We start from the raw sequence: 27,341 nt of genomic DNA, 5'->3' as shown, positions 1-27,341 counted from the left end.
GATTTGTCCAGCAAGGTGCCCCCATCCCCAACCTGCCCAGAGCTACTTTGTAGAATCAGAGGACTTAAAGCTGAAATGGACTGTCAGGTCAATTCTCCTGCCCTGTGGTTTTTAGAGCTAAGGAAATTGAGGCTCAGAGAGGTGACAGCATCTCCAAGCTCACACAGTTAATGATCAATGCCTGCATGAAGTCAGGTGTTCTGATTTCCAGCCTGATTTCCAAACCTTCAAACTATGTCCAGTGCACAGTCCTGTCGGACCCCCTAAAGCCTGCAGAGCGCATCCATCAACCCCAGGCGAACTGGGGACTCAGTCAACTCAGGGGCAGGGCAGGGGTGGCAAGGGAGGAAGGGGGGCCAGACAGACAGAGGGCAAGTCCCCCAGACTCCTGAGGCTTCCTGGACACAGGCTGCTGGTCCTGAATGTGGATTCCAGGGGGACTGAAGAGTTTTGCTGGGGAAATAAAATAATTGGGCAATTAGCTAGTGGTGAATGTGGATTGGGAGACTTTTTTCAAGGGACCCATCAGTTGCCTGGAGGAAGAGCAGCTGCCCTTTGTCATGCAAAGTTGGGAACCAGGCCTCCCCTCCGACTGTGGATCTGGGTTGGGGGGAGAGTCTGGTCGGCCGTCTGTAGGGTCAGGTTAGGTTTGAAAAGTGGAAAAAAAGCTGTCTAAATCAGACCTCTGTCCCCCAAGGCATGGTGGAAGGAGTCCATACCGTTTATGAATCTGTATTGTTAAGGATCCGAAAAGCTTATGAAGATTTCTTTTTTTCCCCAGAGATACTGTAGTGTGTTGTGAATGTCCTAAGTGCAATCGTGTGAATGCTGTACAAGCATGCAATTACTTCACGCTCCCGTCTGTTTTGTTGGCATGCACAGGCATTACGACTGGGGACACTTACATAGTCTCCTCCCACTCAGGTGGCCTTTAGATCAGGGAGTCCCCAACCCACAGGCCATGGGGTACCTGTTCGAGGCCTGTTGGGAATCGGGCTGTACAGGAGGAGGTAAGGAACGGGTGAGTGAGTGAAGCTTCATCTGTATTTACAGCTGCTCCCCACTGCTATCCCATCGCCCCCAGATGGGACCGTCTAGTTGCAGGAGAACAAGCTCATGGCTCCCACTGATTCTGCATTATGATGATTTGTATAATCATTTCATGATATATCACAGTGTAGTAATAATGGAAATGAAATGCACCATAAATGTAATGCACTTGAATCATCCCAAAATCATTCCCCTCACAGCCACCCCTCCACCCCCTAGTCTGTGGAAAAATTATCTTCCACGAAACCAGTCCCTGGTGCCAAAAAGCTTGGGGACTGCTGCTCTAGGGTAACCCAGCCTGGCAGCCTGGCTCTGCCTTCCCCAGACCAGGCTCCATGGCTCCTGAAATGGCTCTCTCTGGCCTGGCGGGGTTGGGTGGCAGTCTTGTGAAGATATCTCATCCTACCATTAAGGAGAACTGTAACCCAGTCTGTTCCAGATGATTCCTCAGCTTCCTGATTCCCTGTGCTGAGAGAGAAGAAAGTGACCAGAGAAGAAAAGGGAAGACCCCATTTTTCCCTGAGGTTTATTCTGGGCTTGCCCTGAAAATTTGAGAGTAAGAGCAGGCAAAGAGAAAGGATTTTTCTCTCCCTCAGGCAAAAAGCCCTTTTTTGTGTCTTTCTTTACAGCTTCTGAATATTTTCATATTCAAGAACCGTGACACAGGACGCGGTAGCCCAAGGTACTAATTCTGAACCGTGACTCTCTGCCCAGGTGACCCCTAACTTGTCGCTCTCATGGCCACACGGAGCACAGACAGAGGTCCCTCTCCTCTGAGGTTCAGCTTGTTTTCCCAGCCCTGCGTTCTGCCCCTCATAGTCACCCTCCACTCAGCATTATGGCCTCTCAGAGAACACCCCCTGGAGGGTCATCTAGTGACTCATTCTTCATCTGTTTTTTATCTTTGAAATGTTCTCATCTGCAGACCCCAGCATACGTTTCACTGCCTTTATGAACACCCTTCCTAATGTTCTGACCACCCCCATCTCTCCTTGCCCAGCTCACCACTATATTCTCTGGATGCACTTGGTCCCTTGTGAAAACAAGGGGATGACAGTCCCTGTGGCATTCTGGAAAGAGATGGGGGTACAGCTCTCCTGACAGAGCACCAGCTCAGCAAGGGATGGACACCCCCCAGGTCCACCTTGTAATCACACCTGACACGGTGCCCAGAAGATAATTTGTACTTGAACTGCACTTGCTAAAAGAGAGAGAGAGGCAGGGGGTGGAGGACAGGGGAAAGAGAAGAGTGAATGGATGGAAACTAGATACATGAGACCTTAGTCCAGATTAAGGCCATTACGGATTTCAGTTTAGTTCAGTCGCTCAGTCGCGTCCGACTCTTTGCAACCCCATGGACTGCAGCACGCCATGCTTCCCTGTTCATCATCAACTCCCAGAGCTTGTTCAAACTCAGGACCATCGAGTTGGTGATGCCATCTAACCATCTCATCCCCTGTTGTCCCCTTCTCCTTCTGCCTTCAATCTTTCCCAGCATCAGGGGCTTTTGCAGTAAGTCAGTTCTTTGCATCAGGTGGCCAAATTATTGGAGCTTGAGCTTTAGCATCAGTCCTTCCAATGAATATTCAGGACTGACTTCCTTCAGGATTGACTGATTGGGTCTCCTTGCAGTCCAAGGGACTCTCAAGAGTCTTCTCCAACACCACAGTTGAAAAGCATCAATTCTTTGGCACTCAGCTTTCTTTATAGTCCAACTCTCACATTCATACATGACTACTGGAAAAGCTATAGCTTTGACTAGATGGACTTTTGTTGGCAAAGCAATGTCTCTGCTTTTTAATATGTTGTCTAGGTTGGTCATAGCTTTTCTCCCAAGGAGCAAGCGTCTTTTAATTTCATGGCTGCAGTCACCATCTGCAGTGATTTTGGAGCCCCCCAAAATAAAGTCTGCCCCTGTTTCCATTGTTTCCCCATCTATTTTCCATGAAGTGATGGGACCGGATGCCATAATCTTCATTTTGTGAATGTTGAGTTTTAAACCAGCTTTTTCGCTCACCTCTTTCACTTTCATCAAGAGGCTCTTTAGTTCTTTTTCACTTTCTGCCATAAGGGTGGTGTCATCTGCATATCTGAGGTTTTTGATATTTCTCCCAGCAATCTTGATTCTAGCTTGTGCTTCATCCAGCCCTGCATTTCGCATCATGTACTCTGCATAGACGTTAAATAAGCAGGGTGACAATATACAGCCTTGATGGTACTCCTTTCCCAATTTGGATCCAGTCTGTTGTTCCATGTCCAGTTCTAACTGTTGCTTCTTGACCTGCATACAGATTTCTCAGGAGGCAGGTAGGTAGTCTGCTATTCCCATCTCTTTCAGAATTTTCCGCAGTTTGTTGTGATCCTCACAGTCAAAGGCTTTGGCGTAGTCAGTGAGGCAGAATTAGATGTTTTTCTGGAACTCTTTTACTTTTTCTATGATACAATGGATGCTGGCAATTTGATCTCTGGCTCCTCTGCCTTTTCTGAATCCAGCTTGAACGTCTGAAATTTCTTGGTTCACATATCATTGAAGCCTAGCTTGGAGAATTTTGAGCATTACTTTGCTAGCGTGTGAGATGAGTGCAATTGTGCAGTAGTTTGAACATTCTTTGGCATTGTCTTTCTTTGGGGTTGGAATAAAAACTGGCCTTTTTCAGTCCTGTGGCCACTGCTGAGTTTTCCAAATTTGCTGGCATATTGAGTGCAGCACTTTGACAGCATCATCTTTTAGGATTTGAAATAGTTCAGCTGGAATTCCATCACCTCCACTAGCTTTGCTCATACTTCCTAAGGCCCACTTGACCTCGGACTCCAGGATGTCTGGCTCTAGGTGAGTGATCACACCATCCTGGTTATCTGGAACATGAAGATCTTTTTTGTATAGTTCTTCTCTGTGTATTCTTGCCACTTCTTCTTAATATCTTTTTCTTCTGTTAGCTCCATACCATTTCTGTCCTTTATTGCGCCCATCTTTGCATGAAATGTTTCGTTGGTATCTCTAATTTTCTTGAAGAGATCTCTGGTCTTTCCCATTCTATTGTTTTCCTCTATTCTTTGCATTGATCACCCAGGAAGGCTTTCTTATCTCTCCTTGCTATTCTTTGGAACTCTGCATTCAGATGGATATATCTTTCCTTTTCTCCTTTGCCTTTCACCTTCTCTTCTTTTCTGAGCTATTTGCAAGGCCTCCTCAGACAACCATTTTGCCTTTTTGCATTTCTTTTTCTTGGGGATGGTCTTGATCACTGCCTCCTGTACAATGTCATGAACCTCTGTCCATAGTTCTTCAGGCACTCTATTAGACCTAATCCCTTGAATCTATTTGTCACTTCCACTGTATAATCATAAGAGATTTGATTTAGGTCATACCTGAATGGTCTAGTGGTTTTCCCTACTTTCTTCAATTTAAGTCTGAATTTTGCAATAAACTAATAACCAACACATTCAACCATTTTCTTTAGCTATGCTGGGTCTTAGTTGCAGCACTCAGGATCTTTGTTGTGACATACAGACTCTAGTTCCCTGACCAGGGATCGATCCCAGGCCCCCTGCATTGGGAGCATGGAGTCTTAACCACTGAACCACAAGGGAAGTCCTCAACACATAAAACTTTAAAGTTGACAAACTTGGCAGATGGACAGACAAAGAGAAGCATCTCCTATGTTAACATCTAACCTCTGTTCAGCTTCCCTCAAAACAATGCTGAATCCTGTATGAGCTTCTGGAATGTTTGGACCTGCACAAGCCCAGGTGTGTGGTAACATCAGTGTGGGGATGTGTTCTCCTGTTTTCGCCTGACAGCAAGTCCTTGACCGCCTCCCTGCCCTTGGAAACACAGCCAGGAGTCATCAGTGCTCGGTCCTGGTTTTCCTGACCTCACATGATTCCCTAGGCCTTTTCTTTCTTTTTTTTTTTTCAGTGTACCAAAATTTGCTTTTATAAGCTACTTGGCCAGATTAAGAAACTGAATAATATTTATACTTTTGAATTTCAAGGATCTGAATCTTGTCACATACTACCCACTCAAAACTCTACCATTTTTTTTTTTTTTTTAGATAATATGACATGAAAGGCGGGTCAAAACATTTTTGAAAAAAAAAGTTTATTTCTATTTATTCATTCATGCTAAGACAGTATCAGCATAGGTAATAGGAACACACTTTTAAGTTTAAAAATTAATTTTCCATTTTGAAAAGTTCAGGATTTTGTCTCTTCTTTCTACCTTACTCTTTTAAATATGTCAGTTCAACAAAATAACAGACAAATGAAAAGCTTATTCCCTTACTTTTCTCAAAATAACAGACAAATGAAAAGTTTATTCCTTTACTTTTCTTAAGGTCATTTTGGGATAATTAGAATTGGTTCTTTAGAATTTCGGTATCATTTATAGTAACCCGGAGATTTAACCACAGAATAATACAGGTAAGAACATTATAGCACACACACACACACACAGAAAAGAACAGAAAATTTTATTAATAAAATGAACAAATCTCAGGGCACTTTCAAATTTTGAGCCATAAGAAAGCCCTCCTGGGGATCCTTAAGCTAAAAGACTCCTCCCTTCAGAGTAGAGTGGAGATAATTAGAAATTGTACGACAACGGGCACTGATGATGTTGCCCATGGAAGCTACGTTGTTGTTGTTCGGTCACTAAGTCATGCCCAACTCTTTTTGCGACTCCTGTGGACTGTAGCCTGCCAGGCTCCTTTGTCCATGGGATTTCCCAGGCAAGAATACTGGAATGGTTTGCCATTTCCTTCTCCAGGGGATCTTCCCGACCCAGGGATCGAACCCCTGTCCCCTGCATTGGCAGGTGGATTCTTTACCACTGTGCCACCTGGGAAGCCTTGGAAGCTTCACTAAGATAGGCATAAACGGAGTTTCCATGTTTTAGTGAAGGGGCTGGAGAATGAAACAAAAGCCAGGAAGCCACTTTAAACTCATGTCCGTGGCAGGTCAAATGATGCCGATACAAGCGTTTCCCTTAGAAAGGTTATTACCCCTTTGTTACCTTTCCAAGGCTTAGCCCTCAGACTGCTTACACTGCTACTTCTCTTCTTTCCATCACATGTTCTAGGAGCAAACCCTCTGAACGCATGGTGGTACAGACTGGAAAAGCCAGACCATGGGTACAGCAAAGGGGCTCTGGATCTCTAGATGTTTGTCACAATTTGCAATGTCTAACGAGGAACCTAGTAAAACAGATTCTTAAATCTGTTTTAAGAATTAATCTTAAACTTAAATTTAAGTTTAAAATGGATTGTTAATGCTAACTTTAATGTATTTTGAGGATATTATTAAACAACTTTTGTGGTTTAGAACCACCAAAACTTCCTTGACTCTCCTGGACATATTTTACTTTAAAAAAGGAAATACAATAGGCAAAAAACACAAACATAAAAATCTATCTGTTCTATAACAAATAACTAACATTTTAATGTTTTTTGTAAAATACAATTTCTTTCAGATACTTTAACTTTTAAGTGACGTAAAAAAGTTTCGGCCTTCTTTAATATCTTCTTTAATACTTTAATATTTTGCACAATTTAAAATACAGCCATTGAGGTTAGCATTTCAAGGAAAAAAAAGTAAATGAAAAAAAGAATAGTAACTCACTGAGAAGCTTATGATTCAGTTTGTTTTGGATTCTTTAAAAAGATTAGGCCTGGAATTTTAGTTATCCTAATTATCATTCTGATTGGATATCTCAATGTGTGGATTCTAGATAAAAGATAAAATATTTTGCAGGCTTCCCAGGTGGCGCTAGTGGTAAAGAATCTGCCTGCCTATCCAGGAGATGCAAGAGACCAGGGTTCAATCCCTGGGTCAGGAAGATCCCCTGGAGTAGGAAATGGCAACCTGCTCCAGTATTCTTGCCTGGAAAATTCCATGGACAGAGGAGCCTGGCGAGCTATAGTCCATGGAGTCGCAAAGAGTCAGATACACCAGGAGTCTCCTGAGGTACTGAGCACATATGCACATAATAAATGTAAAACCCACTGACTGGACTGTTTAGAATCTGTTTTACTGGGTTTGGATAAGGAAAACTTCAATAAAGCCAACTTTATACTGAGGTTCACTGATTGAAAACGCCGTTTTAAAAGCTCTGCTCTTGTGGCAAATTTCTAGACAAATCATAAAAGCATAATATTATAGATATGTACTCTTCAGAGGTACTTGTTGGGAAAGTGAAGTGCTTGTGTTTTTCAACTATCAAAATTCCGACCTTTCAAAAACATGTCCATGAATGCACTTCCACTTACCACATCGCTCTGCTTGACCCCCCAAACTGTATGTAATGATTTCATATTGTTAGGTTAGTCATGTCCCCATTATGGCTTGCAATTATAACCATCTTTTATTTTTTGTCTGGCTACTGATTTTGAAAACTGATAAACATCTTTTACTATTGATACTATGTAAAAAAAATTCTGACCTTTCAAAATAGGTTTTCTGATACAATATTTTTTTTAAAAAATCAGCATCTGCTTTTAAATGCATAAAATGTCAATTAAAAAGTCCTGACAGATAAATGAGAAGTTATAGATAAATAAAAAGTTATAGATAAATACAGATAAATAAAAAGTTATTCCTTTGTCTCAATTATTTTTTCACTTTTAACTATATTCAACACAGAATCATTTTCTAAGTAAATGTCTAATGAAAAACGATTTCAATGTAAAATAAAACTAAGCAATCCAATATAACTTGCATAGAAACTCTGAGTGCAATTTATCAAAATTCAGAATTAAATTTCTATAATAGTGGAAAAACTTTCAGTCTCTTATTATTCAAAACGTGCAACTTCTTATGAGACTAGAAAGTTAGCAGAGAGGATCAAACAGACTTAAAGCACTGCCTGACTTCTAAAGCGATGAACTCTTTTCTCCTTGCAGTAGTCATCTTGATTAGCAAGGGAATTTCTCAGTCTGTTCTCTGGGTTAAACAGTCAAGATACCACTGTCCGTATGCTTCAGTTCGCAGATTCCTTTTGTGGGCCATTTCCAGAGGATGATGTAGCTTCATGAACTGAGCATTCACTTGGCAAAACTTCAGCTCCTGGATCAGCTTCATCAGAGTGGCAGTTAATAGCTGTATAAGCCAGGGGAATAACCTAACTCTGTTGTTCCTCAGCAGGCCACGGCGGTAGCATCTGATAATTATAAACAGGCAGCTGATATCCAGTGATATCCTGAACCAGTGAATTTGGATATGGAGGATAAGCCTGAACACACTGAGTTATAGGATTCATTGTGGTTAGAGGCTGCCTGTAAGTTTCAGTGTTTGAGTTACTCCAGACACTCTGAAACTGTGGTAGAGGAGGAAGATTAAAAACCAAAGGACGAGGCTGTACATGATAAGCACGTAAATTTTGTTTCCTGAGTGCAGAGCTCAATTTCAGCTTTTTATCATGGAAATTTATCTGTGATTCTACTATCTTCTGACCATTCACATCATTGTAAAATGCAACAATCCATAGCCTTTGGACACACCAGTTCCATCTGTGATTATCTTTACTTCTTTTACTGAAACATACCTAGTAAAGCAAAAGTGTTCATCTCTCAGCCACGTCCAACTCTTTGTGACCCCATGGACTGTAGCCTGTGAGGCTCTTCTGTCCATGGGATTCTCCAGGCAAGAATACTGGAGTGGGTTACCATTTCCTTCTCTAGGGGATCTTCCCAACCCAGGGATGGAACCCAGATACCTGATAAAGAAACCTCCTAATTTTGGTTTCGTCCACCCTAACATCAATTCCACCAGCAAAAAAAAGGGTATTTGGCATGACTTTACCCTCTGGTAAAACATAGCCTTGGTGGGTAGTAGCTGATGAAGACTGGGTGCTGGCCTCTGGACATGGTTGAGTTTGGAGTCAGGATTTGCAACAGACATGATGGCGACAACCAGTGTTCCCACAGAGGGGTTGGAGGAGGAGCAGAAGCTGGCTTCAGGCATCTCACTCGCCACTGCTGTTAGGCCTGCTTGTGCCCCCAACCCGGCTTGAATGGGCAGAGGAAGCAGAGAAGAGTGGCGAGGCCAAGGGGCGCTGGTGAGCTCCCTTGACTTTTTCTTTAGGATCACCTTGTTCTAGATGGAAAATTCTTGAAGGTCTGTATCAGAGCATATTTTTCTAGGCTGTCAGTACTGAATTCATTCTTGTGGAGCCAGAGTTCTACCCAATCCAGGGGAGAAGTGTTAATGGAGGGCAGCGGTATTGATATTTGTTATCATTAATTGATATGTGGTATCAGAATCATTATTATGGTATTGCTCTCATTACCCTCTTCTTTACCGGGTTCTTTACCTCTCACACCTGATAAAGCAGGGAGGAAGGATTTGCCCCTCTGACAGGTAATTGGAAAGGTGGCCTGAGTAAACAAAATACATAACAACGAGCATAGAGTCATTTGGGAAATCCCTAGGATTAGCACCGTCCTGTTGGGCCAGATCCTTTTCCCACATACTTCAGCATTTTGTCAATAGCTCAGCACTGCATCTATCATGGAAAGGAAACGAGCTTTTGCCATCTACTCTGGCGTGTTTTACCCACTTCCTGCATGTTCATTAGGGGATGTGACACTCCAGCCACCAGGCAGCCCCCACACCTCCTGGAAACACTTTTTGCTTCCTCTTCTATGCAGCTCTAAGCTGCCCTTAGAGCATTTGGCCTGCTGCTTGCTCTTGGAGCTCCGAGGGGTTCCTGGTGGGAGCTGATGAGTTTTCTGAAGAGCCTTTTGTGTATGTGTGTTTGTGTGTGTGTGTGTGTGTGTGTGTTCAAAGATATATCTGTGGTGCTACATCAAATAGCAAAGGAAGATTTAGAATGAAAAGTAATAGCCTCCCACTGCATCCTTCCCCTGTTCTCAAATAGCACTTCTGACAGTTTACCTCCCAAACCATAAACAGTATGCCTGACTCCTTAACTTAGCTGTATCTGTTGACTCTTTGCTACAAAACACAAGGATTTAGCTCCTTTCCTCCTCACTCTGGATTCCATCCTCCTCCCAGATTTTTAATAAATGTGTTGGTAATTTTAGTTCTTCTTAACACTTTTGTGAATTTCAACAATGTACTAAAACCTCTATTTCTCACTCCTTGAGCTGCAGACCATGTTTTAATATTACATTACATAAAATAAGACTATGAAGCGGCCGTGTCTTCCACCTCCTCACCCACCCTAGTCTCCTAACCCTGTACCAGTTACACTCTGTCATTTTTAACATCAAGGTTTGGAACCATAACATTCTATTTAGTCCTTTGTTTAAAAGTTGATTTTAAATGCTGAAAACCAATAAGTGACGATTATGTTACCATTATTACGTAAATATTCTTTATTGTAGGGCCAATAAATAGCGCTGAGTCCAAAATAAACCCTGGACCACTCATACTAAGCAAAGTGAGTCAGAAAAAGACAAATACCATATGCTATCACCTACATGCAGAATCTAAAATATGACACAAATGAGTTTATCCACGAAACAGAAACAGACTCACAGACAGAGAACAGACTTGTAGTTGCCAGGGGGAACAGGGGGCAGGAAAGCATTGGCTTGGGAGTTTGGGACTAGCAGATGCAAACTATGCTATATTATATTTAAACAAGGTCCTATTTTATAGTACAGAGAACTGTATTCAACATCCTGTAATAAACCATAATGGAAAAGAATATGAGAAAGAATATACATATATATATATATATATATATATATATATATATATACACACATATATATGTTATGCGTAGTTGCTCAGTTGTGTCTGACTCTTTGCCATCCCATGGACTGGATATGAAGTCCATGGGGATTCTCCAGGCAAGAATACTGGAGTGGGTTGCCATGCCCTCCTCCAGGGAATGTTCCCAACGCAGGGATCGAACCTAGGTCTCCCGCATTGCAGGCAGATTCTATACCATCTGAGCCACCAAGGAAGCCTTTATATATATTGATAGATAGGTCCTTGTTTAACTATTTTGTATATAGTGGTGCACCAAACAACTATACTTCAATAAAAAATAATAATAAAAAAAAGAATGCCTTCTTTACTCTAAGACCTGTGGGCCCTTCTTATCTGTTCTGATTCTCATCTCTCTTCCTCTTCTTTTATCTTTTAATTTTTTTTTTTAAACTTCATCCTCCCATCCTGTCCACCCTCTCTCCAAGGTCTCTGTTTTCTACATCTAGACCTGGTCGAACCTCTACATTGCGCGTTTCGTTTGTTTATGTATACTGATATTTATTGTTTGTGCCCATGGCTCCACATTCTGAAACATTCATGACTTTATAGCCTAATCCTTCTGTTGCTGTTTGTTATTTTAAATAAAAAGTTTATTTTAGAACAGCAAAGGAAACTGTAAACAAAACTAAAAGCAACCTACATACAGGGGGAGAGATAAATTAGGAGTATGGGATTAATAGATATGCACCGCTATAAATAAAATAATTAAACAAGGACCTATCTACTGTATAGCATAGGGAAATATATTCAATACTTTATAATAACCTATAATGAAAAAGAACTGGAAAAAAAATATATATATATCTGAATCACTTTTCTTTACAGCTGAAACTAATACAATATTGCAAGTCAACTATGTACTTCAATTAAAAAATCATTCTGAAAATTCTAACTGTAATTTTTGAGCATTTAATGTTCCCAGATAATACTCATTTGCTCTAGAGTCAATCCTTCAAAAAGACTCACCTATTTCTTTGGAGAAAATAGGGCTGTGAGTCTTCACTATCAAAACCTCTTCTTTGGCAAAGACCTGAGACCATGTCTCCCCATTGTGAATATAGGTCAGCTTGCTCCTTGTACTAGTATGCATGCATTTCAGCCTCATCTGCAATGGGAGGCTGACCTGGGCTCTGTGAACGAAAGAGATATCCCTGCACGTCACCCAAATCCTTTGTCCAAGCTGCCCCAGAGGCACTGACCATAGAAACGTGCAGCCCCTCCTCTCTTTCCTGAGGAAGACTTCTCCAAGAAAAGGAGCCCTACCACCACCACCCTTGTCCCCAGAGCCCAGAGAAGCCTCTGAGGAAGACAAATTGAGGGACTAGAATGCAGGAGACCAACTATTTGCCCAAAAGCTTGCAGAAGGAAAGAAACCATCGTGCCCCACAGAAGCTTAAGAGGCAATGATATTGGAGCTGAAACTGACATGCTATTTGCAAAATAAAGAACTGGACAGCGCAGCCCCTGCTCCTTAACTCTCATGCGAGTACCTGCAGCGGGCAGCCTCTCAGAGGAAAACATTGTTATAGCTGTATAGTAATATTGCCTGTTACAGGATGTCTCTAAACAGAATAATACTTTTTTTTTTTTTAGTTTAGAGCACAGGGCATTTATTAGCATATCAGAGGTTGTTCAGAGACGATATTCAGAACCAGCACAGCATTTCAAGGGCAGTTTTGTAATTTCTGCCCTTTTATCTAGAAATTTTCATGATTAATAAAATCCAAAGTTGATCACCAGGTGTTGAAAAATGAATAGAAAGCAGCTATCAAAAATAGGACATCTATATCATGTTCTTTTTCAAACCACTGTGAGTAGTAGTCTGTGGGTGCTCAGTAGTTTAGTTGTGTCCTACTCTTTGCAACCCTATGGACTGTAGCCACACTCCTCTGTCCATGGGATTCTCCAGTCAAGAACTGGATTGAGTTGTCATGCCCTCCTCCTGGGGATCTTGCTGACTCAAAGATCTAACCCACATCTCCTGCATCTCCAGCATTGCAGGCAGATTCTCTACCCACTGAGCCACCTGGGAAACCCATATGTAGTAGTACTGTTTTCTAACTTGAGTCATGAATAGTCTTACCGAAATCAAGTCATTCACCTTTGGAACAAAGGCTTGTTTGTACCCGTCAGTTTCACATATTCAAAAGTAGTCTTTACTATCCAAAATTAAAAATTAATCTTATAATAACTTATAATGGAAAAGAATCTGAAAATGAATATGTATACATATAACTGAATCATCTTACTGTACACCCAAAACTGACACAATGCTCTAAATCAATTTTATCTCAATTTTAAAAAGTTAAGTTTCAAGAGAAAATATTTTAGCATTTTAATGTCTTAGTATTAATCAACATCTACTGATTTAAAAGTTAAAAAGTATGTCCCATTAAATTTATGCATCTGAATTTTTTTTAAAAAACTGGAAATTACAATAAAATTGTCAGTATTTTGCCCATTATGTACTTAGGTAAATAGAATTATGACAAAGTCAACAATTAGTGACTAGTAATATGCCAAAATAATTTCACATATTTATAAATATATTGAAATCTCTTCTGCTTTCATTGTCCTCAGAAACCTAAGAATACCACTCAACAGTCATTTACTTATCATTTTCATTAGACACCATTCTTTTTGACTTTGTATTCTACTGAATACATCTTTCCCTGTTTACTTCCATTTTACTAAAACAAAAAGAAATCTTGGGAACAAAATGAAGTTGAAATTAATTCAACAGCTACTGAAATTTTAAACAGCTACAAATCTGCAAAAGGAAAAGGTAAACACATTACTTTTAATATATAGCTAGTACACAGTTAAAATTAAAAGAGTTATTTTGGAAAAGTCGATGCAAGTAGAAAAAATGATTAAAAGTTGACTAAAAGTCCTGTCATCAACATTTTTATTTAGTTTGGTAAATGCTATTATATATAAATACATAACAATATAAATACATACAATACAAATATGTCACAAAAGAATATAAACACTGTGACTCTTTCAAAAGACAACAGAGACAAACGTTATCTTGATGTCATATGTTTTCTTAGTTGAGCTTCCTTTCATAGTCTTCTTTAGGTGATGATAGTTCGGCAAGATTTTCATCAGGAAATCCAGCTGAGGTGTCTGGGGCTGTGGCTACTTGGTCTGCACCCAACAAAGCCACTCTGCACCATAGATCACTGTGTCCTCAGGGATGACTTCAAACATATTCAGATTGCAACAGGCCCCAGTAATGCAACCACTTATCAATATTACGTTTCTGCCTACATAGGCTTTTAATAGAACATTACTTCTTTTCAAAACAGAGTCCTTACAAGAAGGAAGGCTCTAGGACTTTCCTGGTGGTACAGTGGATAAGAATCTGCCTGCCAATGCAGGGGGTACGAGTTCGATCCCTGATCCACAGGGATCCCACATGCGGTAGAACAGTTAAGCCACAACTACCCAGCCTATGCTCTAGAGCCCACGCTCTGCAACCAAGCATATCCCCCCAACTCCACAACTAGAGAAAGCCCGCAAAAAGCAATGAAGACCCAGCACAGCCAAAAATAAATAATTTAAAACAAAAAAAGGACAGCTCTAGCTGGAGTGGATGGAATGACCCTCTGCAAAATGGTCTGGGGACAGGACCTTGAGGCAAAGGCTCTAAGGTGGGTCTCACAGTCCCGAGGACTTGTTTGCCCTGTCCCAGAACGAGGAGCCATCTCCCTCTGATGGAGGCCAGAGGAGGGAAGCTGAGCCCCTGCCACCCCCTCGGGGCTCTGTGGGAGAATGAGTGACTAAAAAGAGAGAAAGGGGAAGGGTGGAGAGAGGAGTGTCAGGAAGGACGTGGTGGAGATGGGCCCTTGCTTCTCTGACACCCTCTTCCTCTGCCTTCGCCACATCACCCTGTTTCTTCCTAAATGTTAACGGTGGGAGGAAGGTTTAGAACTTCCTGGAGTCCAGCCTCAGCCAGTGTGAGATGTGTCCAACCAGACCCCAGATGTCTTTGCACATCAGCTTCCTGCCTCCCAGAGGCTGTCAGGAGTGCAGAGCCCCCTCTTCAGGAAAAGCGTTTTCGAAGAGGGCAGGAAAGTCAGAGGATGAGATGGTTAGATAACGTTACCGACTCATTGAACATAAATTTGAGCAAACTACGGGAGGTAGTGGAGGACAGAGAAGCCTGGCGTGCTGCAGTCCGTGGGGTCGCATAGAGTCAGACATGACTTAGTGACTGAACAGGACTGACAGTGACTGACAGGAAGGCAACCCTGGAACCCTGAGTGTGTTGCCTTTGCCCAGAAGGAGCAAGGGTAAGAGTGGATCATGGCTCCATGATGCAAGTCCGAAGGTACAGCACCCATCATTCTGTCTACCTGGGGCTCCTTGCTGTCGCATACATTCCATTTGTACCCCCACAACAATGGGGTACTTTAAGAAGGAAAATTGAGGCCGACACACACAACACCATTCACGAAACACAATATCATCCAAGACCATGAGCCTGAATGTCAGGGATCCCACTGGGATTTGAACACAGGCCCCTTGACCAGTGTAGGCTGCACCCACAGCACCTTAATCTCACGGGTAAACAATCTCCCAACCTCAGTAGATGGGCTACCTCTGGGCAGCCAGCTAATCCCATCCGCGGTTCATTCATTCAATCAACATTCACTGAGCACCGATCAATCACCAGACACCTCAGAGCTGGGAGAACAGACAGAGTCCCAGCCAGTAGGAAGCCCACCCTTAGTAAACAGACAGCTACTCGGGGTGATAAGTGTGGCTGGGCTGAAGAGAGGCTGATGTGGATTCTCGCTAGCTTCCCAGGGAGCAGTCCATGTCAGATTTCCCTGATGTGACCCTTCCATGCTGACTAGCAGAGGCAGCCCTGAGCTTTTGGGTTGGGGAAGGCCCCGGGCACGGTGATTCATGCCTATGATCCCTTCCAAACTTTCTTGTGCCACAATGTAGACTGCAAAGTGTCATCCTTGGCGCCCCAAGGATCCTGGCCAGTCTGCCTGTAGGTCTGTTACCGGTGCTCAGGGCACCTGAAGAAATAAGATGAGGCCTAAAAGAAAGAAGCGTGATGAGTCAGGAAATGTGTGGCTAAGACCGAAATAGGAGGTGCTGGCTTCTTCACGCAGCAGGAACTTCTTCCTGCTCCTGAGTGGGCCCAGCATCTGCTCTCAGCCCAAGTCCAGCTTCACCTTGTCAAAGTTGAGTGGCCTTGAGCTGCTGCCCATGACTTAGTTTCCACATTTACTGAATGAGGAGAATGATAATAAAGTTTTCATTGTAGGGTTGTTTGAATCATTATTTATTAAGCACTTAAACAGTTTTCAGGACATGGAAAACACTATGAAAGAGTTTTTTTTTTTTAAGTAGAGAGGGGATTCAAGAAGCTATTTAACTGGCCCCCCTGCCTTCAGCCAGGATCCCATCCATGGAGCAGTTGAAAAGAGGACAGGGGTAATCAACAGAAAGGTAGCACTGTTGTTGGGAATGTAAATTGGTACAACCACTGTGAAAAACAGTATGGAAGTTCCTCAAAAAATAAAAATAGAGCTACCATATGATCCTGAAATCCCACTCCTGGTTATATATCCAGAGAAAACTGTAATTCAAAGCAGCACTATTCACAATAGCCACGACATGGAAGCAACCTAAATGTCCATTGACAGATGAATGGATAAAGAAGATGTGGTGTGTATATATATAATGGAATATTATTCAGCCACCAAAAAGGAATAAAATAATGCCATTTGCAGCAACATGGACAGACCTAATGATTAGCATACTAAGTGAAGTAAATCAGACAGAGAAAGACAAATACCATATAATATCACTTACATGTGGAATCTAAAACATAACACAAATGAACTTATCTATAAAACAGAAATAGAAACAGACTCATAGACATAGAGAACAGACTTATGGTTGCCTAGGGGGTGGGAACAGAGAAGAGTTGCACTGGGAGTTTGGAATTAGCAGATGCAAACCATTATACATAGAATGGATAAACACCAAGACCCTAATGTATAGCATAGGGCATTATATTCAATATCATATAATAAACCATAATGGAAAAGAATATGAAAAAATAAAATGTATGATTTCAGTCAACACACTAAAGGGGAAAATAAAGGAACTTTACAAATGTGTCAACACTGATTATTACTGAGTTGAAGAAATCTGGGTGATTTGTGGTTTCATCTTTATGATTTTTCTGTATTTCCCACTCACCCCCCCACCCTCACCAGCCCCTGACCCGGCTCTGAGCAGTGCCCTCCTGGGCAGTACAGAGGTAGGGGAGTGGTGGGAGCTTTTCCTGACTCTGACCCTGACACTGAGACTGGGCTGGCTGCTGGTGGGTGGAGGGAGGACGCAGAATACCTGATGTTACGGGAGTCACAGGGTTACCCTGCCATCAAAAGCATCTCCAAGGTACTTTGGCTCAGTGGTCGTCTTCTCTTCTCCAAAACCCCGTGAGATCACAGGGTCCTCCCAAATGAAGAAACCAAGACCAGAGAGGTCACAGGACTTGCCCAGGGTCACTAAGGGGAGAACACCTGTGGCTCTAACTTCAGGCCAAGCAGGATTCATGCAGTGGCCAAAGGCGCCAGGTAAGAGAGGAAAGGGTAGCACATGAGCTTGTCAAATGTATAAAAAAACATTTTACAAGAACTCATTGCTTTTTAAACCTTTTCTATTGCTCATGTAGAAAACATTGGAAAATACAGAAAACTATAAAAAAGAAAATTTAAGTTATCTATAATCATACCTCCTAGATATTAACCTCTATTACCACATATTGGTATGTTTTCCTCCATGCTATTGCAAAATTTAAGGTGTTGGTGTTCGTAGATTTTTATCCTGTTCTCCACTTAGTGTTGTTATAGCATGAAATAAAAGTCTTCAAAAACATGATTTTTAATGACTACACAGTTAAATAATAATCATAGCCAACACTTTAATAACATGGTTTTGTTAACTCAGGTTTCTGTAACAAAATACCACGGACTAGATGGCGGAAACAACAGACATTTATCATCTCACACTTCTGGAGGTTGGGAGGTTCGAGGTCAAGGTGCCAACTGATTTGGTCTCTAGTGAGAGCCCACTTCCTGGCTTGCAGGTGGCCGTCTTCTTGCTGTGTGCTCACGTGGCAGAGAGAGAGTTCTGTTGCGGCTTCCTCTTTTATAAGGGCATTAATTCCACTGTGAGGGCCTCATCTTCATTACTTCATCTAAACCTAATTAATCCCTAAAGACCCCCAATTCCTAATACCATCACATTGGAGGTTAGGACTCACATATATGAATTTTGAGGGGATGCAATTTCATCCACAGCTGCACTTACTGTGAACCCAGAACACAGTGAATTTTACAAGCACCAGTTCACCAACTCCTCACCAGGAAGGGCTGTCATTACCCCCATTTCACAGATGAGAAACCCGCAGCACAGAGTGGTAGCTTGTTAGTAATTTGGGGTTTGAGATTTAAGCTCAAGCCATCTGGACGGAAAGAAGAAGTGCAGAAAATGTGAATTACAGAGCACACTAAGAGAAAATGAAAGCGCATATCTGGGTTCTATTTTAGGGAGGCAAGTCTGGTCTCTGTGATGAGCTAACATTTAATATGATATGTGGAGAATGAGTTGGATTCAGCCAGGCAGAGTGGTGGGAAGAGAGGTGAACTGCTCCAGGCTGGTGACTCACTGCTCCCTGCTCTTACTTTTAAATTGGAAACACCCAAACAACCAGGTTTTTCATGATCATTTTGAAACTTAAAAATGGGGTGTGGTACCTATAATCCTACAATTTTCATTCCTCCTTTTATTCCCTTACAACTTTTAGTACTTTTTTCCCTTCCAAATTTTAGTAGATAATCTGTACCTGTTTGATGGAGTTTGTTTTTAACTTAGAATTCCACACTCTTCCCTGTTTTACACAGTTACTATACACCTCATTTTGATTGCTCTATATTGTCCTCATGTGGGACACCATAGTTTGTTTTGTTTTCACTACTGGAAGCACTGCTATTATAAACATCTCTACGCATGCAGCACTTTTCTTCTTTTGACCTACAGGAGGTAGGGGTACATTCACAGGTGGTACTGGCCCTTTTGCTACTCTGCACTCCAAAAGGAATGTTCACATTTTCTAAGTTTCTAGCAATGAAATGACTGCATCTGTTTCCCAAATTCTGGGAATTTTCAAACTAGATTTCTTGAGTAGCTGTTGATAATCTAGCACCTCACCATTGTTTAAGTTGTCCTTCTTTATAATTTTAGTTTTCATATTTAGGGTTTTATTTCTTCTAGACTCTCTTATGTTGAAAAAGGGTAATTTTAGACATCAACTGAAGAAAACATCCATCCTGAGAAAGAAAAATGGAGCTGGAGGAATCAGACTCCCTGACCTCACCATAAACCTATAGTAACAAAAACAGCATGAACTTCCCTGGTGGTCCAGTGGTTAAGTCATCATGCTTCCAGTGCAGGGGGCAAGGGTTCATGGAATTAAGACAATGTGGTGTTGGTAGGGACAGACAGGTACACCAATAGAACAAAAGAGAGAGTCAGAAACAGACCCATGAATGTATGAACACTTGATTTATCACAAATGTACAGTATTTGTACATTTATTTTTATGTATTTATTTATCTATGTGTTTTATGTATTTATTTATGCATTTTTAAATGTACTGCTGCTGCTGATGTTAAGTCGCTTCAGTCGTGTCTGACTCTGTCTGACCCCATAGACGGCAGCCTACCAGGCTCCCTCGTCCCTGGGATTCTCCAGGTAAGAACACTGGAGTGGGTTGCCATTTCCTTCTCCAATGCAGGAAAGTGAAAAGTAAAAGTGAAATCGCTCAGTCGTGTCCGACTCTTAGCGACCCCATGGACTGCAGCCTGCCTGGCTCCTCTGTCCGTGGGATTTTCCAGGCAAGAGTACTGGAGTAGGGTGCCACTGCCTTCTCCGTTTAAATGTACAGCCTTGTAATAAAGAAAGAATGGTCTTTTCAACAAATAGTGCTCTATCTTTGAAGTATCTATATGGAAAAAAGTAAAATCAGACCCCTATCTCACATCATACACACAAATGAATTCTTTTTTTTAATTGAAGTATAATTGAATCACCATGTTGTGTTAATTTTTGCTGTACAGCAGATTCAGATATATATATATATATATATATTTACATACATTCTTTCTTTATATTTCTTTCCATGATGGTTTATCTCAGGACATTGAATATAGTTCCCTGTGCCATACAGTAGGACCTTGTTGTCTATCCATTCTATATGTAATACTTTGCATCTGCTAATCCCCAATGCCCAGTCCATCCCTCCCCTCACCCATCCCTCAAATCGATTCTTGGTGAATTAGGACCTAAATGTGTGAGGCACAGCTAAAAAAATTTTAGGAGAGAACAGAGGGTTTATATCTTAATGAACATAGGGTAGGGCAAGATTCCTTGAACACATAAGACACTAAAAGAACTGTCATAGGGACTTCCCTGGAGGTTCAGTGATTAAGAATCTGCCTTCCAGTGCAGGGGACTCGGGTCTGACCCCTGGTCAGGGACTAACATCCCCCATGCCGGCCGGGGCAACGAAGCCCATGCACCACAACTGGAGAGCCTGCGTGCCACAGCTGCTGAGCACAAGCACTCTAGGGCCTATGCACCACGACAAAGACCCGGCACGGCCAAAATAAAATAAATAAATACATTTTTTAATTAAAAAAAATTGCCATAAAAGAAGACTGTTCAATTTGACTGTATTAAAATTAGAGATATCTACTTATCAAAGATACTTTAGTTTAACAGAAATAGAAATATTAACCATAAAGGGAAAAAAAATGATAAATTTAAGATTTCTGTTCCTCAAAAGGCACCATTTAGAGTGAATTTTTTTTTTAATTTTTGGGAAAAAAAGTGTAAACTCAAGCCAAAGATTGGGAGAAGATAGTCACAATTCTTATATTTTAACAAAGGACTTGTATTCAGGATATATAAAGATTTCCCAAAAGTCAATAAGAAAAGAACAATGAGACAAGAACAGAAAATCTAACAGAAAAATGAGCAATAAACTAGAACAGATGTGTCACAGAAGAGGCTATCCAGATGGCCAATAAACATATGAAGAGATGCTCAATTCATCATCAGGGAAATGTGAAATAAAACATAATACAATACAAGCATCCTCCAATTGTAATGAAAAAGAATCAATATCCTGGAAAGACAAAAAGAACCAGGTGTTGGCATATTTTCCCCAATGTCTCCTAGAGTGGAATATAAACACCTCCTATGACCAGCATAGGCGTATACCCTATAGAAACATGTATATGTGCTCATCAAATGCATGTACGAGAATGTTCACAGCAGCACTATCTGTAGTGCCTCTGAACTGGAAACTATCCAAATGTCCATCAGTCATACGATGGATAAACTGTCATGTAATAGACGGCTACAATGCAACAAACATGAGTGAATGACAACTGCCCAAATCAATGTGCTGAATCCAACATGCAAACACACACCAAAGAGAACATACTTCATCTCCCATGTACGTAAGTCAGGGCAGTGGTTACCTTGGAGCATGGTGGCCAGAGGGGGCATAAAGGGGCTTTGGGATGCTAGTGATGTCAATTCTCAATCGGGATGCTGGTCACACAGTTCACGTGTAAAAAAATTCACATTGTACTGTACGATGTAGTCACTCTTCTGTATGTATGGATGTTATATTCAGTAATATATTTATTTTAAGACACCATTAATGAAAAGGCAAGCTGAGAGTAGGAGGAGATATTTGCAACACAGAAAAAATATGCCAGTACATATATCACTTAGCTCTTTGCCTGCGTGCTAAATTAGGGGCTTTGCCTTTTAAAATCTCTTCATCCTCCTCTAGCTATGCATTTTTATGTGTTTCTATAGATATGTATAATTTGAAAATAAATTACTTTTTATATTTATTGAACAGATTTTCGCTCATTACAAACTTTTTAATGCAAATGAGTGGAAATTCTGCTCTTTCTCTGGGGAAAATTTTCAAATTATTTATGTTCCTCTTGGTTCCTTTTTTCATCTGGTTGAAGGACTTGATGTATTTCTTTTAAAAACTTTATGTTTACCCGATATTCTTCATGTCTCTGTCTCCTTACATTATCACAAAATGCTGGTAACCTAGGAGATTGGTGCTGCCAGCATCCCCCACCATGGTTTGATTTAAGAAGGAACTGAGACCTTCAGTCCAGCTACATGATCGAGGGGTATGGACACCCCTCTTGGAAGAGAGGGAGAAAACCTGGATTCCTGACAATCCAGTTCAGCCCCTTCCAAGGTCATAACCACCTTCTAACATCAGTACGGTATTTTTATAAACGAGTATTTAGAACAAGTGACGCTACATCACAGCAGGCCACACCCCCTGCAGACAGCCCCACAGCGCCCATTCAATGAGGCACTCCTCAGAACATCTTTACTGAGCCCACGGTAGCACCCCAGACAGCTGGGCCTGGGCCTTGTGAAGCTCCTATTCCAAAGAGAGGAGACAGACAATAAACAAGCCACCAAAGAAGCCAGATAATGTGAAGGAAGTAAACAGGGTGAGGGAAGAGAGAGTGACTGGGGAGGCCCCACCAAGGAGGCAACATCTGGAGTGAGAATAAACCAGTGCAAGAGGGAGCCAGGAAGATGGCTCCAGGCAGAAGGTGACGTGAGTGTGGGGCTGGGAAGGGCTTCTTCTGGGATCAGAAAGGGGCCACGTGGCCAGAGCAAAGGTGGCAGGGCTAGAAGAGGGGGTCCCGGCTGTGAGAAGGCTCTGACTGAGAGCCACAGGAAGCCACTGAAGGGTTTTAAGCAAAAAAGGGACATGATCTGATTTGTATTTTAAAAGATAATTCCAACAGATAAACCAAGTGTGGCATGCACATACAATTCAGCCTTAAAAAAAGTGGAAATGCTGACACAAGCTATAACCTTGAGGATATTATGCTAAATGAAATAAGCCAGTCACAAAAGGACAACTACTATGTGAATCCACTTACCGGAGGTACCCAGAGTACTCAAGTTAGTAGAGACAGAAAATAGGGTGGTGGTTGCCAGGGGCTGGAGAGGGAGAGAGAAGGGGAGTTATTCTTCACAGTGTTCAGAGTTTCCATTTGGGAAGATGAAAAAGTTCTGGATACAGACTGTGTTGACGGTTACACAATAATGTGCATGTAATTAATGCCACCGAAGTGTACACTTAAAATGTTAAAAATAGTAGATTTTGTGTTCTATATACTTTACCACAATAAAAGAAAAACATTTTAAAGATAATTCTGCCTGCTGCGAAGAGGGTGAACGGCAGGGTTGGGGCTTCAGAGAGGAAGCTCAGAGACCTTTGAAGACTGAAGTTTTGAGGGCAGCCGATCATTCAGGACTTGGCCATGGATTGGACTGGGGAGAAGGGGAGGAACAGGTCAGTATGTTTGAGACCTAATAACAAATGACAATAACTAGAAAGCATTGCAAAATAAGTTGTGCTAGTATAGTATTTCATGTTTTCATTTGCAGAATTGTCTTTAACATTGCTGTATTCGAAACAATACATCTTTTTTTTTCAGCAAGGTCTTAAAACCCACACAGAAGGCCAATTACAGCTCCAAGTCCAGCCTGTTTGAGCTCGCAGGATGTTGCATCAGAGCTCCGTCCACAGGGCTGTGTTCCAATGGGTCTGATTCAATAGAGCAGCACCCTCCCTACTGCCCACTCTCACCTGACAATGGAGGGGAGTAAGTCCTGTTCTAAGCACTGGAAAGCACTAGGCACCGTGGCAGGTGCTTTAGGGAAGTGATCTCGTTGAATCCTGGAGATCACTGTATGGGGCAGGGACTACGGTTCCTATTTTACAAATAAGAGACATGGTGAGCCTTTCAGAGTTGAATAATCTATGAATCCCTGATGCCTACCACTGGCAGAATGGGCCCTGCCCACCAGGCAAATGCAACTATCCCCCAGTAGCCCAAGGTGGATTCTTTTTCATTTTAATATTTATTTACTTATTTATTTGGCTGAGTGGCTCTTAGTTGCTACAGGCAGGATCACGGTAGTTGAGGCATGAGGAATCCTTTTTTATTTTTAGTTGAGGCTTGCAGGATCTTCAGTTGTGCATTCCCAGTTGTGGCCTGTGGGATTCAGCTCCCAGACCAGGGATCGAAGTCAGGTCCTCTGCGTGGGGAGCACCGAGTCCCAGCCCCTGGACCGCCAGGGAATTTCCAGTGGATTCTGAAGGCAAGGCAGAGGTGGGTGGACACTGAGCTTCCTTACAGCAAAGGAAGAAAGAGGTGTGAAAGGGGTCTCACCCTGAAACGCTCTGGGTCAAGTGAGGAAAGTCAGGAATCAGGGGTCCTGAGGGCCTGGGTCTTTCTGGCACCTTCTCCTCTGACGGGTATATCTGGAAAAGCTGTGCTGGCCTGGCCTCCGGGATCCTCCAGGGCATCCCCCTATCAGGCTGGGCTAAGGGAGGGTCAGCAGACAAGGCCCGAAAGTGGATAGAAAGCGCATAGGCTCAAAGTCCTCAGCTTCATCCCCAGCTCAGCCTTCTAGAGCTGTGTGCTCTGGGGCTGGTCATTTCCTACTTGTAAGCTCTAGTTTGTCTGCAAAGAGGATGATAACAACATCTACTTGGAAGGGTTGTGATGAGGAGCAAATTAGATAAAAGTATTTGAACATTGTTTTCAACGTAGATTTGTCTGTTTAGTTGGGAAGGCCTGGGAGGCTCTATTATGGGGGGCAAAAGGCAACAGCTAAGCTTCCCCACCACCACCAGCCTTGGCATTGCCATGGGACAGGGAAGGACTTGATGAATCATGTGTGGTCTGCAAATACTACTTATTAAGAACTCCCTCAGTTTATGTCCATTTTTCGGTCTGGGATAGAGGATTATCTTTTAAAACCCAGGTTCCTAGTTGCCTCCCCAGTGACCCTGACTCACTCTACCAGATGGAATGATTCCTCCTTTTTCGTGCCACGTCACTCATGAATACGCTTTATTATTGCACATTCTCCATAGAAAACTGCTGTAACCACCTTGTAAACATTCGCTGTGGCTGCTGGATTTAAGCTCTATGAGAAAGGCATCCCCAAGAGCAGAGTGCAGGGCAGGTGCTCAACCAGTACATTTTGAACAAAATCAAGACAAAGTGACACATTCCAGCAAAGAGTCATAACACGTCTCATTATTATAAAAATTATATACATATACACACAATGGAATATTATTCAACCATAAAATGAAGGAAATCCTGCCATTTTTGACAACATGGATGGACCTTGATGGCATTGTGCTAAGTGAAATAAATCAGAGAAATACAAGTCCTGTATGATCTCTCTTATACATGGAATCTAACAAAACAAAATAATGACTCATAGATACAGAGAACAGATGGGTAGTCCCCACCCCAAAAGTAACCTGATCATAGATCATAGAATATTTAGGAAACATATGAGATTGGGGAGAAGCAGGGAGTAATCTGTTTTCACAATCTTCAGTGATAATGCTGGTAAACATTAACCTCTATTTCCTTCCAGTCATTTTTTTCCTAGATAAGCTGTTTTTATATTATTATAAAATCACAAATTACATTATAATTTTGTGATCTGTATATGCCATTTTTATGTCTGATCTCTTTCAACATTATAACAGTTACAATATTTCATTCTTACATTGCAAGGTCATTTTTCATTCTTTTTTTCCCCCACTTATAACCTAGATAGCATATTTAAAAGCAGAGACATTACTTTGCCAACAAAGGTCCATCTAGTCAAGGCTATGGTTTTTCCAGTGGTCATGTATGGATGTGAGAGTTGGACGGTGAAGAAAGCTGAGCGCCGAAGAATTGATGCTTTTGAACTGTGGTGTTGAAGAAGACTCTTGAGAGTCCCTTGGACTGCAAGGAGATCCAGCCAGTCCATCCTAAAGGAGATCAGTCCTGGGTGTTCATTGGAAGGACTGATGTTGAAGCTGAAACTCCAATACTTTGGCCACCTCATGCGAAGAGTTGACTCATTGGAAAAGACCCTAATGCTGGGAAGGATTGGGGGCAGGAGGAGAAGGGGACAACAGAGGATGAGATGGTTGGATGGCATCACTGACTCGATGGACATGGGTTTGGGTAAACTCCGGGAGTTGGTGATGGACAGGGAGGCCTGGCATGCTGCGATTCATGGAGTTGCAAAGAGTCGGACACGACTGAGCGACTGAACTGAACTTACTCTGTTCTGGACTATCCATTTTTCCAAAAATCATATTTCCAAAATACCAATATAAAGAATTAATGTCTCGAAGCTTTCAAAATTGCTTTATCAAGAAACCTTGTTTTTATAAATTGAATCTTATGTAGAACTTCAATATACAAAGAGATAGTATTTTATTCAAATAAAATCGTTTTCGAAGTCAAAGGCCTGGTATTTGTGTATAACATCAGTTGACATACACACTAAGTCTATTTAGAAGAAGACAAAATTGGAGCCTAGGGATGTATTACAGCCCCTGAGGAGTCACAGAATCACAGCACCCTGAACATCCAGGCATTTTGTAGTGGCTCCACAGAGAAGGGGACAGACCGGCCAGCTCCCCAGGAGCCTGACTGTTGGGTTTCCCTCCCCATGCCTAGCTGTGCCCACTCAGGATTTCCAGGCAGTCCCAGGTGGTGGTGGTGTAGTTGCTAAGTCCTATCCAACTCTTGCCACCCCATGGACTGTAGCCTGCCAGGATTTTCTGACCATGGGATTCTCCAGGCAAGAATGCTGGAGTGGGTTGCCATTTCCTTCTCCAAGGAGCCTCCCTAATTCCATCAAGTGAGCCGAGGGGAGGAAGTGGCGTCTCTAAGGGACCCCCATCTGCCTTACACTACTTAGGGTGACTTGGGGGACTGACTTTAAACAGAAGCAGCCACTTATCTCTGATTTTCCAGGGCAGAGGAGGGGGTTTTGTCCCTCTCCACTCCCAGCCTGAGGTCTCCCTGCTGTCCCCATTTTGCTGTCTGCTCTTAGTCTGTGGTCGAACCTCCCTGCAACCTTTCTGCAGAGAGAAGGAAGAGAAGATGGTATATTTCCTCGTGTCTCTGTGTTTGGGGACAGAGGCAGGCTATGGGCAGAGGCCTCTTTTGCTGGCTGGTGTAAGGGCAGTGCACACAGTTCCCACCAAAGTGACCTGAGGACGCCAGCAGAAATAAATATGGCAGAGGTGTACAAAATACAGCTGTACCTGCCTCTCCTACTTTTTATTTTTATTTTAGGCTCTGCTGCTTAGCATGCAGGATCTTAGTTCCCCCACCAGGGATCAAACCGTGTCCTTGCATCGGGGGTGCGCTCTCTTAACCACCGGATCGTCAGAAAAATCCCCCTAATTTTTTTATAACACAAAAATAAAGCAGTTGTTACTCAAATTGGATACTCAAATTCCTCCAGCAGAAAACAACAGCAAGTGATTAGGAAAGAGCTGTTTGTTGAAAAGTAGCAGTTTTCTGGGATATTTAGCAAGCCTGTGTGTGCGCGAGTGATCGATCGCT

General features: G+C 42.1%; 1 long non-coding RNA gene and 1 pseudogene across 1 annotated transcript; one reads left to right on the top strand and one right to left on the bottom strand.

Moving 5' to 3' along the window:
- Positions 1-7,900: 7,900 nt before the first annotated feature.
- LOC145504556 (deleted in azoospermia-like) lies at positions 7,901-8,946 on the bottom strand (annotated as a pseudogene).
- A 13,309-nt stretch (positions 8,947-22,255) lies between these two features.
- Positions 22,256-26,229, top strand: LOC145506560 (uncharacterized). Its single transcript, XR_014054034.1, has 3 exons — positions 22,256-22,496; positions 23,103-23,248; positions 25,542-26,229. It is a non-coding gene; the product is annotated as an uncharacterized LOC145506560 (long non-coding RNA).
- Positions 26,230-27,341: the final 1,112 nt, after the last annotated feature.

The sequence above is a fragment of the Giraffa tippelskirchi genome, chromosome 5 (genome assembly GCF_054371585.1).
Source record: "Giraffa tippelskirchi isolate mGirTip1 chromosome 5, T2T-mGirTip1v1.2.pri, whole genome shotgun sequence".
Taxonomy (NCBI): Eukaryota; Metazoa; Chordata; class Mammalia; order Artiodactyla; family Giraffidae; genus Giraffa; species Giraffa tippelskirchi.
The sequence above is the reverse complement of the archived record's forward strand: the minus strand, read 5'-3'. Positions and strand labels throughout refer to the sequence as shown.